The sequence below is a fragment of the Triturus cristatus genome, chromosome 4_1 (genome assembly GCF_964204655.1).
Source record: "Triturus cristatus chromosome 4_1, aTriCri1.1, whole genome shotgun sequence".
NCBI classification, from domain to species: Eukaryota; Metazoa; Chordata; class Amphibia; order Caudata; family Salamandridae; genus Triturus; species Triturus cristatus.
The window spans coordinates 306,281,018-306,293,881 of NC_140585.1; the positions used below are offsets into that span (position 1 = coordinate 306,281,018).

Here is a 12,864-nt window from a genome sequence, read left to right on the forward strand (position 1 = left end):
ATCTTCATGGGCTGCTTCTCTTCTTGTATCCCCACCCCTCGCACTCTCTTTGTTGCTCTCCATTCCCTTCCAAGCAGTCTGTATAAACATAGCAACTGGTATATTTTTGCCAAGATTCGACTAAAGAGCATGCTTTATCAGGTTGGCTTTGTCACCTCCTTTGTTTCTCATGGTGGATGTAAGCTCAGCCCCTGAGAAACAAAGGCACCATTTATGGAAATGGGGAGGGGCAGACTGCTGCACACAGCCTACATGGCTGATTTAGAGCACCAAATGGCTAGAGTATTTGTTCTTGTTCCAAGTTGTTCTTGGCTAGCAATTTCGTTTAAATTCGGACACATCGTTCTTCATGCCATTGGACAACTTTTTTGGTTTTTTAAGTACCTGCAGCAAGACTTCTATATTATTTAAAAGTGAATCATGGGCAACAGGCTTTGAAAATACTGTTTGAAGTTTCTTACACAAAAAGTATTCGAGAAATAAACCATTACGAATTAAAATTATTGAATTCAGTGTTCACTATTGAGATACCTATGTTTTTCCTTTTCTTACAATATTCTGAAATAATTTTTTCTGTTACTATTTTAAAATCAATGCTTTAGAAACACGCATTGGCAAACCCTACAGCGTGGCCCTTGCATTATGAAGCAGAGATGTACTGACTTGCTGGTTGTGTGATAAAACACAATTTCTATGCATGTTTGTTTGCGGAGTTTAACCTTTTTGATCAAATTCTCAATTGACAAAGGTTATGGAACCGTGCATAGAGACTATGTCAAATAGCTTTCAATTGTTTTGTGTGTTCACATACCTTCAAAAGCTATGCATGAATGGGTAAACATTCATAAATACGTGCAAAATTACAGGTATGAAATGAATACACATTACTCACTTGCGCTTTTTTCCTGACTCTGCTAACACATGCCCTAGGCATTACACAAAAAGAGTTAGGAAAACTCTAGCATCCTGCTATAATTTCATGGAGGATTTGGTTTGTCGTGTCAAACAGCTTTCATTAACTCTTTCTCATTAATACACCGAAACTGTGGTTATAAGACACTAAAGTGCATTTTTCCACACTTTCTGCAGCATCTAAGTCTGAATCATAGAGAAGTAAATTAGATGTGCTGTTGCTTAATTGCAAAATATTTATGAATAGCGAAAGTTATGACTGAGTGGGTGCTCAGCTCATTTTCACTGGACTTCTTTAAATACTCCTCTGATGCTTCCTGGTCATGTCCAACACTCAGATTTAAACTAAGAGGTAGATATGTGTAGCGCGTATGAGCTGTATATGCTAAACACCTGTAGATTCAGATTCATGTGTGAATCAGGCTTAATGCATTCACTGGTGCATTTTGACTTTTTTCAGGGGTTAATAACACTTTCATGTGGATGAAGCATTGTTAGCAGGAACCTCTAGACCTAGATTTGACCCATTGGGGGGGAGAGTCTAATCAGAGTTAACCTCACTGCACACAACCGGAATACCTTGCTTCCAAACTCAAAAAAGCCGGCACAACCAGGAACCTCAGGAGCTCCAACACTCTGCTACTCATCTTGCTGAAAATACGCAAACAAAAAACCATGGCCAGGTCGTTTGCTGGTAAAGCGCCCAAAATCTGGAACTCTATTCCCCCAACATCAGAACGATCCCCTCTTTTCCAAAATTCAAAAGACTACTCGAAGTCCTCTTTCTCGATCGCTCCCTAGCGAACAGATAAGATCCACGAAGTGCCTTAGCAGGCACTCCACTTGACTTTGATTCTCTGTCCTGTGACCTCGACCTCCTTTACCGCCCGGACCCCCACTGCGCTCCCTCCTCCCCGAATAGAAAACCTACCGGCTACTCCTTTTGTGCGACCTGTACTCATCATGTGTCTTTTCGTTTTATTTGCTACTCCTTATGTTTAAACTCCACTCGTCACGAATCACTATGTCCTACTATGATCGCTGCTTTGCTTGCTTGCATATATGACACTTGCTGTAAAGCGCTCTGATACCCTTGGGTTCAGCCAGCATTATATAAAACTCCTAAATAGGGTTTTACTAATCATTGCCCATTCAAGTGCTGACACTGGAAGAAAAGTGCACAGTGTGCAAGTTAGAAATGGGGGTCTCTAGTTGGCAATGGTTTGCACCTTGTCCAAGTAGGGACCCTTTCTTCTGGTCAAAATAAGGGAGTTACACTCCTAAAATAACCCCTGCTCACACCCTTGTTAGCTTGGCATGAGCAGTCAGCATTATCTTAGAGGCAGTGTGTAAAGAATTTGCACATAACCAACAGTAATACAGTGTAAGCACTACAAAAGGAAACCACACCAGTTTAGAAAAATATCCAATATTTGGATATACTTAAGACAAGACCAAAAACGATAAAAATTCTCAATATAGTACTTAGAAGCCTCCATCCGGGGCTATCACGGCGTCGTGAACAAACAAATCCAAACAGTTCTGGTTGACCGCAGCGTCGCGGGCCACCGTCGGTGTCGGGAAGACCTGCAAAACAGTACCTTTAGAAATGTAGGGAGTCGGCGGCCTCTCGTTGAGCTCCGAAAGCACGGCGTCCGCAGGCATCGGTTCCGGATGTCGGTGCAGGAGTCGCCAGGCCCTTGAAGTCACACGGGTTGCAGATCGAACTCCTCGCAGTTGAAGTCAGGTGCCCTGGTATCGACAGGCGCCGGGTGTTGTGGTGCGAAGTGCAGCAGTGCAGCGTGCGATGTCCTCAGGCCGCAGTGGGAGCAGCGGCTTGGTGGCGGCATCAGATGGCGTTGTCGGTGAGACCAGGGTCAGAGTGCAAAGTGATGTGGTGCTCGTTGAGGTGCTGGCAGGTCACAGTGCAGGCAATGGCGGCGTTGTTGCTGAAGCACTGTCGTCGGCTGACTAACTGGAGTCTATGGCGCCGGCGTCAGTAAGCCAAGGCTGCGGTGCAGGATGAAGACGGCGCCTCGTGTAACTTAAGAGCTGTGCCCTCGAACTACGGTACAAGCAGCGGCATTGATTTCGGCGTGGAGAGTCGACTTCGGGGATATCATGGCGGCAGCGTAAAGCAAGGCGATGCGAAGTGCGGTGCCCACACGTCGCGATGCGAGCAGCGGCTCAGTGGTGGCGTCAGATGGCGTTGTTGGTGAGACTAGGGTCGCGATGCGGCATTGCGGCGGCGCCCTCAGCGGTGCCTTCCGGAAACGGAGTAGGCAGCGGCGTCATATATGGCGTCAGGTTGTTTTCTCTTCTGTTGCAGCACAAAACACACAGTCCCAGTGCTGAGGGCAGAAGAACTTGAAGTCTTTGCTGTTCCTGAGACTTCTTGAACAGGGGGCAAGCTCTACCTCAAGCCTTTGGAGATACTAAAAGAAAGAAGTTGTAGAAAGTTCAGTCCAGTCCTTTCAATGCCCAAGACAGAAGCAGCCACTGCAGGCCAGCACAGCAAAGTACTTGGTGTTTAACAAGGATTGATTTGTACAAATTTATAAGAATGTTGAAATTAAAGAAATTCTTTGCAATAAACCCTATCCCGGCAACTCGTTGTGATAGTTTACCAGAACTGGGTAACCTTACGATACAGGATGTCTATGACACACAGACCTTGTTATCTCTAACAGAAAATGAGAATGATCCATTGACTGTGACTAGACTAGATTTGGAACTGAATACTGACCTGAGTACAGAGAGTGGTTTAAAGACTAAATCTAAATGTACCCCCCAATTAGCATCTGGGAATAGCATTGATGTTTTCAATAAAGCTAAGAATCATGAAATAGACAAAATCACTACCATGAATAAGATTAAGTGGACGTATCGAGGAATCGATAACCTGACTACTGGAGAGAGACAGGCCCTAAACAAATTAAAAGACAACAAAGACTTGATTATACGAATGGCTGATAAAGGTGGAAACCTCGTATTAATGAACAGGAATTATTATAATGATGAGATTCTCTCTCAATTGAATGATGGACAGTACTATGAAAGGTTAGAGAGTAATCCTATTCAGGAACTGATGGTAGGGATCAACAAGTATCTTAAAGTATGGTATGATCGGAGCTTAATTAGTTATGATTAATATCTTTATTTGCTTGTTCACCATCCTAGGTTCCCCTGCTTGTATGCTCTACTAAAGATTCACAAGAACCCTACTAGACCACCAGGGAGACCGATAATCTCGGGAATAGGGGGCCCTACGGAGAAGTTATCACAATTTAGCGATACATTTTTGAGACCTTATGTAACCAATCTGCCCTCGTGTATACATATACGAAACATGTTTTAAATATGATGAATGATATCACTTAGGAACCAGGGATAATTATGGTAACCCTGGACGTGATATCATTGTACACTGATATTAATCATGACTTAGGAATTAAGGCTTTAGAAACCTTTCCCTTTCTTAACAAACGACCTGTGGAAGGCTTTGAGCATACCGAAATGTTGTTGGCTATGACGAGACTTGTCTTAGAGAACAATGTGTTTCTCTTTGATAATAAATGGTTTAGGCATATACTCGGGACTGCCATGGGTTCCAGGTTTGCTCCGTCTTTTGCCAATCTACTAATGGATTGGTTTGAGGGGGAGCAGATCTGGGGCCCTACAGGTAAACAATGGATTAACAACATTTATTATTCGGGTAGGTTCTTTGATAAATGCTTAATGCTGTGGACTGGTACAGCTGCTGAACTAGAATTTTTTTTTGTTTACTTAAATAACAATGACTACAATTCGAAGTTTACCACTCATTATGATTTACAACATATAGTCTTTCTCGATGTCGAACTTTATACTGTTGATGAGAAGATATGTAGTAGGATGTATCGCAAGGCTACTAGTTGTAATGCGTTATTACATGCGAATAGCTGTCACCCTAAATGTCAAATTAATTCTATCCCATACGGTGAAATGGTAAGAGCCCGTAGGAATTGTTCTGAACAAAGTGAATTTGAAGACACTGTGAATGATATGAAGAATAGATTTATAGCCAGGGGCAATAATCGAAATGTAGTGGATAATGCTGCAAGTAAGGTGTATAAACTACACCGGACGAAAACATTACAGTTAGGACCTAAAAAGAAGACCGCACAGGAGATGACCAAAATCAGATTGGTTACTAACTACAGTACAGGGAGTAATACATTATTATAAGTACTCCTGAGGCGGAAGCCGGGAGCAGAACTTATTTTTAACATTTTGAGTGTCACATATTGTTTGCCTTCTGTTTTAACTCACCTCTTGAGCACTAGCAGAAACGAAGCCCTCCCTCGCTACACGCTTTACAGCAGCTCCTAAACGCTGAAAGCGGACTTGGGACGGAACAAACTTGCTCGGACGCCATTGCCGGCGTGCACCGAGGACACGCCCTCTCGAGGCCACGCCCCCCGGCACCAGTAGAAAAGCGCTGACAGCTAGCGCTCCTTAGACAGTACTCCTGAGGCGGAAGCCGGGAGCAGAACTTATTTTTAACATTTTGAGTGTCACATATTGTTTGCCTTCTGTTTTAACTCACCTCTTGAGCACTAGCAGAAACGAAGCCCTCCCTCGCTACACGCTTTACAGCAGCTCCTAAACGCTGAAAGCGGACTTGGGACGGAACAAACTTGCTCGGACGCCATTGCCGGCGTGCACCGAGGACACGCCCCCTCGAGGCCACGCCCCCGACACCAGTAGAAAAGCGCTGACAGCTAGCGCTCCTTAGACAGTACTCCTGAGGCGGAAGCCGGGAGCAGAACTTATTTTGAACATTTTGAGTGTCACATATTGTTTGCCTTCTGTTTTAACTCACCTCTTGAGCACTAGCAGAAACGAAGCCCTCCCTCGCTACACGCTTTACAGCAGCTCCTAAACGCTGAAAGCGGACTTGGGACGGAACAAACTTGCTCGGACCCCATTGCCGGCGTGCACCGAGGACACGCCCCCTCAAGGCCACGCCCCCCGGCACCAGTAGAAAAGCGCTGACAGCTAGCGCTCCTTAGACAGTACTCCTGAGGCGGAAGCCGGGAGCAGAACTTATTTTTAACATTTTGAGTGTCACATATTGTTTGCCTTCTGTTTTAACTCACCTCTTGAGCACTAGCAGAAACAAAGCCCTCCCTCGCTACACGCTTTACAGCAGCTCCTAAACGCTGAAAGCGGACTTGGGACGGAACAAACTTGCTCGGACGCCATTGCCGGCGTGCACCGAGGACACGCCCCCTCGAGGCCACGCCCCCCGGCACCAGTAGAAAAGCGCTGACAGCTAGCGCTCCTTAGACAGTACTCCTGAGGCGGAAGCCGGGAGCAGAACTTATTTTTAACATTTTGAGTGTCACATATTGTTTGCCTTCTGTTTTAACTCACCTCTTGAGCACTAGCAGAAACAAAGCCCTCCCTCGCTACACGCTTTACAGCAGCTCCTAAACGCTGAAAGCGGACTTGGGACGGAACAAACTTGCTCGGACGCCATTGCCGGCGTGCACCGAGGACACGTCCCCTCGAGGCCACACACCCCCCCATAAGTATGTGCTTCTGGCGGAAGCGCAGCGGACGAGCGCAGCGGGCGCGCCGGCAGCGCGCCGAAGGCACGCCTAAGGCAAGCCCGTCTGCGCCAGGACGGGCCTAGGGCCAGCAACCCTGGACCTTTCCAAGCACGTAAATCTGTCATACTCCAGGGACTCCTTGCTTCAACTGAACCATCCCTTACAGCCTTCCTGCACCAATTCCCTCACAGGTGAGAATCAGGAAACTCACTGTCCAAATTGTCCTTTTAAATTCACCCCAGCTCCTAAAAATCAACTTCCCCCAACTATCATTAAAATGGGTTTGTTAAATTGCCGATCCCTACCCAAGCACACCCAGGAAATACATATGCTACTAGAAGAGGAGAAACTCGATATCCTATTTCTCACAGAAACATGGCTTAGGCCAGAATCGGACTTCGACATTGTCCAGGCCTTACCCCAGGGTCTCCTACTGCAACATCTAGACCGAGCGAAGGGTAAGGGAGGAGGTATGGCGATTATTTATAAAAATCAATTCACATGTCGTTTTTACGACAGCCCCCTATCGAATTGTGAAAACGTCCATTTTAACATCCAAATGTCCCCTTGTAACTCCCTCTCAGGAGTCCTTATTTACTGTCCACCAGGACCTTTAGGCCAATTCTGTAGTTCCCTACTCGAATTCTCAACTGTTCTTTCGAGCATTTCCTCTAACATGATAATCCTAGGGGACCTCAACATCCACTTTGATAAAAATGACGACGATACCACAGTAGAACTATTGGCAGACCTAACAACGCTTCAGCTTCGTCTCCAGAACAACCAACCTACCCACAGGCTCGGACATCTTCTTGACCCCATCATATGCAACATCGATGATCTCATAACCAACGCTCCGATCCCTCTGCCATGGTCAGACCACCTACTTATCCCTTTCAGATGGGAAATACCTAACATCTCCCCTCCCAATAAACCCTCTATCGCCCCCACGCGTCCCTGGGCTAAACTTTATGTCGAAAAATGGAAGGAAGCCTTAGAACATCATAAACCGACTCTCGATTCAGACCCTATAACAGCAGACATAAAGTTCTCCTCTTGGATCGAAAATTCCCTCAACACGATCCTCCCTAAAAAATCGCACCTCACTTCCCGTAAAAAAACCCCGGCCCCTTGGTTTACACAGGAGACCCGCCACCTAAAAATTTTTTGTAAAAAAGCAGAAAGATTGTGGCGGAAAGATTTCGACCCTGAGCAAAAGAAAGACTACAGACTGTCGATTCTTGCCTATAAAAAAGCCTTGAAAGAAGCACAAACCGCCTTCTTTCAAGAGAAAATTAATGCGGCTTCCCACTCATCAAAGGAAACCTTCCAAATTGTCAAACAACTCCTAAAAACACCAGAACCATTAGGATTTGTCGACCCTTCAGACAATCAATGTGACAAACTGGCTGCCTTTTTTGATCAGAAAATTCAACACATCCTACAAAAACTTCCCCCCCTCGCCAACGTGGATCTTCCTCTGGTAATGGCAGAACAGACCAGCACGCCTAAAACTGGCCTTTTTTCATTCACCCTTATAAATCCCGACACTCTGGCGCCTATTCTTCAATCACTCAAGAGTGGCTCTCCCTCAGACCCAGCCCCAGCCCCAGCAAGCATCTTAAAACTTGTTACCCCGACTATCCTCGAACCACTGGTTAACGTAATCAATGCCTCTCTGATCAATGGAACAGTTCCTCCCAGCTGGAAAAAGGCGAAGGTTAGGGCTCTGTTGAAAAAACCGAATCTGGACCCTCTTAACCTTTCCAACTTCAGGCCAATCTCCCTTCTTCCACTCACTAGTAAGTTAACAGAAAAATTTATAAATTCCCAACTATCCAACTATCTCGAGACCAATCAACTACTCAAATCCTCACAGACAGGCTTTCGCCCGGGTCAAGGCACCGAAACCACAATCCTGACAGTGGTCGAGGAGGCCAGGAAGATCATGGACGCAGGAGGATCAGTGGCAGTGATCCTCCTAGACCTAAGTGCGGCCTTCGACACTGTCAATCATCAAATCTTGACCCAGCGACTCAGTGATCTTGGAATTTCAGGCCTTGCCTTATCCTGGCTGAACTCATTTTTGGCAGACCGCTCTTTCCAGGTTATAGAGGGCAACCATGCATCCAAAGATACACCTGTTCGCTGTGGAGTGCCCCAGGGCTCTTCTTTAAGCCCGACACTCTTCAACATTTACATGTCCCCCCTTGAACAGATAGTCACTCCACATGGGATAAAACTCCTTACATATGCTGATGACACGCAGCTGATAGTTTCTCTTACTCAGGAAAAAAATCCGAATATAGATCTTCACTCATGCCTGACCGACATCGTAAGCTGGATGGACAGATCCCATTTAAAGCTTAACGGCGAGAAAACGGAGATCATGGTAATGGGGAATCAAGCTCACCTCCTCACAGACTCCCTCTGGCCGCCTTGCATGGGCAAACTTCCATCCCCCAAGCCCGAGATTAAAAGCCTCGGTCTATGGCTGGACAATAAACTCACTATGCAAACCCAAGCAAGAAAAACTGCCGGAGCCTGCTTTGGCCTCCTGCGATCTACCCGAAAAATCTTACCTTTACTCCCTTTCCAATCAAGGAAATTATTGTTACAGGGTCTCATTCTATCAAGGCTAGATTACGGCAATGCACTATACCTTGGTGCACCTCTAAAAGCCATTACCAAACTTCAGGTAGTTCAAAACGCCGCTGCTAGGATTCTGACTAACACCAGGAATCGCTGTTCAGCCAAACCAGCCTTGCGTGCTCTGCACTGGTTACCCATCATGGAAAGAGTACAGTTTGAATCACTCTGCCTCACACATAACATTTTGAATGGCAAAGCCCCCCCCATACTGAGAGATTTAATCATTCCCTATAACACCTCCAGACCCCTTCGATCATCCAATGCCAACCTTACTAAACCACCCAAGATTCTGCGAGCACGCTCAGGAGGCCGGCGCTTCTCCTACAATGCGTCAAAGATGTGGAACGCCCTCCCTCCCGTCCTCCGCGCCCAACCTAATCTTCTGGCATTCCGAAAATCCTTGAAAACATGGCTCTTTCCATAAGCTTCTCTCCCTTTCTTCCTATAAGAATCTGTTCAGCGCTGGGACACTCACGGGCAGCTATGCGCTCTATAAATCCGATAACATTAACATTAACAGGGCACTTAATAAGCACTGGTATATATTAAGATCTGATAAAATGCTTTAGCCTTACATTACAAACAAACCCAGTTTAACATTCAGAAAAAGCTTGACACTTGCTAACATACTTAGCCCTAGTTATCCCAGACCAGAAATTAAAAGTACTTGGTTGAGTGAACATTTGAAGGGTTTCCATAAGTGCGGACGATGTAGTACATGTTGATGGGCAGTGGATAAGATCACCAGTTTTAACTATAATAACACTGGTGATCACACAATAAGAATGTTCATCAACTGTGAAACAAAGTTTGTGATTTACATTATCAGATGTACATGTAAGAAAATCTACATCGGCAGCACGATCAGACGTTTACGAGAAAGAATAGCCGAGCACTTTCAGGCACTGAAGAATGGAGATACTATATATCCCATAGTTTCGCATACAGTACAAAATGAGAATCAACAACATAAACATAACTTTAGCTTTCATGGAATTGATCATGTTAAAAGTAACCCATGTGGCAGTAACAGAGAATTGCAATTGAGGTGTAGGGAAGCACTGTGGATCATGAAACAGCCACACACACACCAGGGCATGTCCTACTTTTCACATACACTGCACCCTGCCCACAGGGGTACATGGGGCCTACCTTAGGGGTGACTGACATGTATGAAAAGGGAAGCTTAGGGCCTGGCAAATGGGTACACTTGCCAAGTCGACATGGCAGTCCCAGACTGCACACAGGCTCTGCAAAGGCAGGCCAGAGTTACATTTGCAGGCTGCTTGGGTGGGTGGCACAATCCAATGCTGCAGCCCACTTGCAGCATTTGATTTACAGGCCCTGGCACACTCAGTGCACTTTACTAGGGACTGACAAGTAAATCAAATATGCCAATCATGGAAACACCAATCCATAACACAATTTACAGAGAGCATATGCACTTTAGCACTGGTTAGCAGTGGTAAAGTGCCCAGAGTCCTAAACCCAACAACAGCAGGTCAGGAAAAAATAGGAGGAAGAAACAAAATGTTTGGGGCTAGCACTTCAAAAAGGGCCATCTCCAACAGTGCATCACTGGTGTGAAGTGTGGATGTGATCTCAGTTCAGGCTGTGCTTATGCTCCTTTAATGTTTCCGGAGGGAGAGCCCACTGGTTCCAGCAGAAAGTGAAGCAAATGTGCAACTTAACAACTGGCCAAGCAACCCTTTCCTAAAATCATTTTTAGGTCTGGCCTGGAAATAGAAGCCGTCTCGCCAGCCTCAACTAACCAAAATAAATAATAAATAAAAACACACATACATTATTTCACTCTTTTATATGTACATCCATCTTTTTGGTCATCCACCATAATGTTCAAGTATCCATCCATCCGCCCTTTCACCTATTCATCATGTCATTCTTCTCCATATGTCCATTCTGTCTTTCACTCCTTGATCCTTTCATTTGACATCCAATCTCTCACTTTTCCATCTATCCATACGCTCACTCCTCCATCCTACCTGTCCTTCTTTCCTTGTAAGTTTCCTTTCTGTCATCATTCTTTCCTTTTCCCGTTCTGTCTTTTTACTCGATCTACCTACCCATCTTTTTTCTAACCTCTGTCTCATTTTTTCTATTAGTGTCTCTTTCTGTGTTTCTATTTTAATTTTGTTTTTTCTCTATTTCCTGCACAGTAGACATCGGTCCAAGGCCCACAGCCCTCTTTAAAGGTGTTCCATAACTATGTTATTTATGGGAGTTTTGTCTGCATACCTGCCTATGAACAGTCTAGGGCCTAGTGGCAGCCCCCTCTTAGGCTGCTAGGGTGGGGGGCTCCCTATGCCACTGGCCAGAGTCGCTCAAAGAGTTCCTGTTTGCTGATGAGAGGTTAATGGAAGGGCAAGGAGTGGAACTTGTAGAAACTCCACAAAATTACAAGAGCCCTGTTTGGGTGATTTTACTTCCACTGCTGTCATGACTCATCAAAGCAGGGCCAACAATCAATCAATCAATCAGCATTTGTATAGCACAACACTGTCACCCCTAAGGGTATCTGGTCGCTTTGAGAGAACAAGAGTCAGTGTTGCAAATGGCAAGTTGGGAGTAGCATTTGCTACACTTCGCTAGACCTGATATCCATGCTACGAACCCCTCCTCACCTGTCCCCACCTCCCCCAATTAAGGAAGTTACACTAAGTGGCCTTGCTGCACAATCTAACAGCACTCTGTTGTTTCCCAACACAATATGCTTCAGGTCCATCAATCTGTTTCAGGAGCCGCTGCGACATGATCTATGCACCACTGCCATGGAGCTATCGTCAGCAGTAGTGCATTAATGCCATTAATTGGCTCACTCTTGGAGCTTTTGATTAATCTCATTGCCCAGTCCTTCTCATCTGGGAGCCTGTGTTTGAGCAACCAGATGGGCAGGAGTGTGAACTTCCATATGTGTGCTGGTTTATAAATTCTGGAGCAACCCCTCAATGTATTAACGTATTGCAGTGATGCGAATGGCATGCTACTGAGTCCAAGCACTGTATCCTTCCACCCTTGACATTAATATTCTCACAGTAAATACATTCCACTGCACCTATATCTTTAAGCACAAGGCCGAGATGTTTTTTTTTTAAATTCGTATTGTTGATGTTGCTGTCTTATAATTAGTTGAAGTGATGGCGAGGCCAAAGGCCTGGCGATCAGCAGTGAAGCAAGCGGAGCGGCACCGAAGGCAAGGGTTGTGAGAGTTCCACCGAGCCCCACTTATAACTTTCTTTAACTTCTCAACCAGGAGGCTGGGGGCCCATGTACCACCTTTGTATTTGGGCCCTCCGACTCCCTTGCCAGGCTACTGGCTAAGATACCGAGTGTTTGGGAGAAAGGATTTTAGTATGTTCCTCGACGTCATTGGATAGAGTCAAGTTGAGAGGTCAAGGGGAATGTCTGAAGACCAGGACTGTGATGCAACACTCCAAGGATTAATGTACTGTTGTTTTTTTGTAATACTTTATTTTATTTTATGTAGAGCAAACTCGACCCGAAGGTATCACAACGCTTTAAATGAGAACCAGTTGCATTATAGACACATTCATTTTGTTAGGTACTTGGGGATTAAGTGATTTGCCCAGAGTCACAGGATGTTGAGCGTCCCTGCGAGACTCAAACACGGTTCCCCAACTTCGAGATCGACCGCTCTAGCCGTTAGGCCACATATTTGAGTAGT

At 45.4% G+C, this 12,864-nt stretch overlaps 1 protein-coding gene across 1 annotated transcript in view; it reads right to left on the reverse strand.

Moving 5' to 3' along the window:
- CACNA1C (calcium voltage-gated channel subunit alpha1 C) overlaps positions 1 to 12,864 on the reverse strand; it is a 2,189,932-nt gene that overhangs the window by 842,757 nt on the left and 1,334,311 nt on the right. The window lies entirely within an intron of this gene.